The 5,159-nt window shown below is 36.3% G+C and overlaps 1 pseudogene; it reads right to left on the bottom strand.

Moving 5' to 3' along the window:
* Positions 1-1,892: 1,892 nt before the first annotated feature.
* LOC111736590 lies at positions 1,893-2,011 on the bottom strand (annotated as a pseudogene).
* Between the last annotated feature and the right edge of the window lie 3,148 nt (positions 2,012-5,159).

Genomic DNA, 5,159 nt, shown 5'->3' with positions numbered 1-5,159 from the left:
CTTCTTTTACCTTGGTGAGTACATAATAGTTAATAATTAATGTTTACAGTGTGTGGTGAGAGTGGTATTCAGAGAAGAAGATAACTAGGGATTCCGTGGTCCCTTGCTCTGGTACAGTGGGTTGTGCCCTGAGGGATCTAGAAAAAAGGATTATTCTGATATTCCAAGGATTTGTTATCTTGGATGCAAAAAGACAATAGACAAGCTTATTTAAAGTAAAGATTGACCTTTGTCAAGAAAGCTACAGGCCCAGGATGTGACTATCCTACATGATCTGCTTTTAGTTAGGAATTTTTATGTTCAGACCATCTGATGTGGTTAATATTATTCTCTGAGTTTATAGGGCCTGCCATGCTGGCCTCCTCTGAGCTTGTCAGGTTTAGTGTGAGGCTTCTTTTTCATCCACAAAAGTAACATTTTGTCCTCTGAAAATCTGCAAGTATAAGAGCCATTTCATATTACATGGATACTGCTTTTTTTTTTTTTTTTAGCAGTAATATGAAGTTGGAGATAAGAAATACCCCTTTATGAAAAGACATTTTGCCTTTTTTTCATCTGTGACAATGTTCCCTAGTTTGATGTCTGATTCACTGCCTAACATTTACTGCCTTGAGTCTCTTTAAGTTTGGAATGCGCAGTCTCAATCCTCTTTCTCAGAGATAATTTTTTTTTTTCTTCTGAGGATTAATTCTTTCTTCTGAGGCAGGACTGTTTTGCTTATAAAATGTCCCAGAAGAAAAAAATGTTCATTTCTTATGGGAATGGAGACTGAGAAAGATTACAGAGAGCATGGGGCAGTGTGTGTGTGTGTGTGTGTGTGTGTGTGTGTAAATACCCCCTTCTCCCCTATCATGTTCAGCAAAGCTTGAAATCTCCATCTAACTGATTTATAAGGCATGACAGTTAAATAAGATCAAATGAGGAACTCCATCACAACTGTTTTTAAGAAAGATCACTGTATCACTGTTCTACTGCCAGATGGCGTTTGCATTTCACAGTCTAGGCCTGTTTTTCAGGGCTGGAAAGTGATCTTAGCTTTTCTAAAAGGAAACCTATATGTTAAAATTGGCCACAAAGGTAGATGGGAACAGAAATGGTCTTAATGGTGCATTAAGTCTCAAATTACTTGAGGTTATTTATCAGAGCTCAGTTGTACGATTTTAACAGTGCAGATTTCATATTTCACACTTTCTGGATTGAAGTGTCATTTAGAATTCAAATTGTCTTAACAGCAAATGCAATAATCAAAGCAGATTCACATATGGTAATCTATGAGCTAAACCTTTCATTGCAGATTTCTGATTTGCCTCCTTCAACTCTCTCTGAGAAAGAAGTTTGCTTGGAATGGAAGCTGTAGTGATAATATCATCATCAATGTCATCATCGTCATTATTAATCAGTTTTATTGTCGTAACCATTACTATTGTTATTTAGCCCCAAAATCAGCACTGCAGAGAGATCATTGTAAGTGATAACCAGTCCAAGAGGTGTGTGGAAATGCCAGGAATCTGAAATGGACAAATTTGAACCATCTCCTTTATAAGCTGGGTCTTAGCAGAGTGGTTTAACCATAAAAATACACCTAAAAACTTAAGATATCTGAAAGCAGAGCACAATCACTGTTGGGGATATAGAGGCCTGCTTGCATTTGTATCTCAGATCAGTAATAAATGTGTGCGTGTTCTACAAATCCTGATTTCCTTTTTCTTGCAGGCAGATGAAGGTTATACAAAGGCCTTGAAGTCCAATTGAAGTTAGTTTGTATCTTGCTCTACTCTTAAAGTAAACTTTCTTCTTCTTCTTCTTTTTTTTTTTTGTTTTTAGGCATGGCAACCCTTGGTTGACCTCACAGATTGCAAGGACCTTGTCAGCTTACAATTCCTTATTTTTTATGCTTACAGCACCTGGTCTTCCTAGGTGGTATCCCATCCAAGTACTAACTAGGCCCGACCCTGCTTAGCTTCCGAGATCAGACGGGATCGGGCTTGTTCAGGGTAGCATGGCCATAGACTTAACATAAACTTTCTAATACTCAACCTTTCTCATCTGTCAAATGTAGTCAATGACAGCATTGTTGGAAGAATTGAATGAGGCAAAACATGCAAAAGTGTTTATCACCCACTTGACATATTTCATAGAAAATACTTTATAAATGTTAGCTATTGGTTTTACTAAACTGATAAAGTGTAAGTAATCATAAACATTCTGTGATAATATGATTTACATTCTCATTGAAAATACTTTGTATGAGTGTATCTCATAGGTAAGAAATAACTTACAATCAGATAAATTAAGATATAATATTCTCTTGATATTTAGAACTGTATTTTCTTAAAATATTTCATCAGTAAATATTTCATCAGCAAACAGCATAACAGCTTCTTGCTCTCTTTCTTAAGATTTCTGGTGTGAGAAAGGTGGAATGGGTGGCTTTTGACAACTATGGTAGCCTGATGTATTAGAGAGGCACTCTGGTTTAGTACTTTTGAGCTAGGTTGTATGGTTTACATATATTGCGCTGTTTACTATTTCCACAACCCCAGGCAAGTAAGTTGGTCTCTCTGAGCCCCTGCTTTCTCATTGGAATTATGATGAGAAATAAATTAGTAACTGAATACTGAGCCTCTGATGAAATGCTAAGCATCTTGTAGATATATAAAAATATTCTCGGACTAAGTCAAAATTATTAGGAAGTGGGAGATGGGAAATAACATATAAGAAACATCTTTATGCTAAACAGATTGAAGAATCAGAGAGTGGGAAGGTGACAAGACAAACTCCAGAAAAGCTGTACTGTCACTTCATGATTTTCTAGTTAGTTCTTAATCCAACTAAATTGCTTTCCTTAACAACAGCAAAACAATTTCATCTTTGGTTTTCATAATACATTTTGCGTTATTTTTTTTTTTCTAACAAAGCAGTTGCTATAGACAATGTTTGTGTCCCTCAAATTCACACGTTGAAACCTTATCTCCATGAGACGTCATTTTTGAGGTGAGTCCTTTGTGAGGTGATTAGGTTATGAGGATGAAGCCCTCAAGATGGGATTAGTGCCCTTATAAAAGAGACCCTAGAGAGCTCCCTTGCTTTTTTCTGTGAGGACACAGAAAGAAGATGGACATTTATGAAGCAGGCAGTGGTTTCTTACCAGATACCAATTCTATTGGTGCCTTGATCTTGGATTTCCAGTTCCTAGAAGTGTGAGAAATAAACTGCTGTTGTTTATAAACCACCAAGTCAGTGGTATTCTGTTATAGCACTGAACAGACAAACTGGTCATTACGGTTTTTTGTTTGTTTTGTTTTTAATTCCTCTGGCCCTTTTTTACTTTCAAACAAGCAAATTTTAGACTCCTTTGACTCAAATATTACATTGGGTAATTTTCTGGGATCAGAAGTGGGAAGGTTGTAGAGAGACAAGGGATCTGGCTGTGCCAAAATTGAATCCTGAGCAACACTACCTGGGCCCAACAGGGACTTGAGCTCTCGCCATGAAGTCCTGGAGTGCAGAACAAAGAATTTTCTATTTCAGATATTATTTATAACATGACTTTTGAGCCACGAACACACCTAAAACCATGACACAAACACTGACATGACCCCCTGAGTTTCTATGTTTCTCACGGAAACCTGAAAATTAAGATGCCTAATTCTGATAACCCAGAGAAATCACAGACCTGGTGCTAGGGCTGCTTGGGGGAAAAAAGTGGGCAACATGCCCTTCATCCTTCCCTTAAGCAAGACTCTATGTGTAAGAAACCTAATATACCAAAGGGTGAAGTGATGTTTTAATCGCAGAAGCTTGTGGGATACCAGATCTGACTCAGCCATTAAAGAGCGTGTGACCTTGGAGAATCTATCTTTTCTGAATCTATCTTCTGACATCTAGAAAACTGAATGACATATTTTTTTATACTCAGCATTGTTATTAAGTAAAATTAAGTGAATTGTAAGCAGTAACTGGGTTTATAGATATCAATTATTTTTTTAAACACAGTTAGTAGAGTGGGTTATATAAAATATTGAAATGTTTATATTTTACACTATTAAGTCTTAAAAATTCTGCTTTTACTGTTCTTGATTTTTAAAAGCAGGGTCAGTGGTACTGGTATTACTGAGAGCACGAATCCCCAGACCAAACTATACCATGAGCTGGTACATCATCTAAATTCTCCAGAGACTCTCAAGAACCAAGGATGGGAAAAAGAGGGAGGATGAAGCTAAGCTGTAGCTGCTGTTCCTGCAGGAGAAGCATGGATTAAAAACAAAACAAAACAAAAACAATCTCAGTAGTTAGAGGACAAGCTGGTCAAAGTACAAAGGGCCTGTTATGACTCCATTGGGTAAAACTTATTTCTATTCCACAGTTGAAATAAGATGTGACCGGAGTACTTTTTACTTAGATTGCATGTTTTGGGATTCCTTTTTATGGGGCTACTAATAAATATAATCAGTTAGTTAAGGCTGCCTCTATCTAGAGCTACCCTTAAGAACCACAACCGTTCACATCCTGGAGATGCAATTGTCAGCAGCAAAGAATTAAGTCAGATTTGGAGTTCTGTGTTATTGCAGCCTCAAGGTGAGGCATCAGAAGAAAGGTTGAAACACCAATTTCCGTACTTCCTAACTTAGGTAGGGCTAGGCTTAGCTTCTTAATATATAAAATAGGGATAATCATTATCTTATTTATAACCTTATAATGTATATTATTTATGTATCTGCTTTGTAAGGAACATTTAAATTAATACTGGCTAGAATATTCAGACAGACTTTAAGTTGGAGATTGAACTTGAGCACTGAAGACTGTTTAAAATTTGGCTATAAAGAAAGCATGAAAGGGATAGCTGGTTTGAGTGGAAGAGCATAAACAACAATGTAAAAGGTGGTGCAATGACACTATTTAGTGCAGCGTGTTTGGAACTTATTGTTTAATTAAATTCAGGACTACATGGTCTTATTCAGATTAGAGAAAGAGTAACTTTTATTTCCAACAGTATGATAAAACATACCTTGGCAGACTCTTTTAATGAAAACAGTTAAAAATGCTGAATTAAAAAAAAAGATGCACTATTGTATAAACAAAAAGAAAGAAGAAGAAAGAAAGAAAGAAAGAAAGAAAGAAAGAAAGAAAGAAAGAAAGAAAGAAAGAAAGAAAGAAAG

Source organism: Pteropus vampyrus, unplaced genomic scaffold (assembly GCF_000151845.1).
Source record: "Pteropus vampyrus isolate Shadow unplaced genomic scaffold, Pvam_2.0 Scaffold20, whole genome shotgun sequence".
Lineage (NCBI taxonomy): Eukaryota > Metazoa > Chordata > Mammalia > Chiroptera > Pteropodidae > Pteropus > Pteropus vampyrus.
The sequence above is the reverse complement of the archived record's forward strand: the minus strand, read 5'-3'. Positions and strand labels throughout refer to the sequence as shown.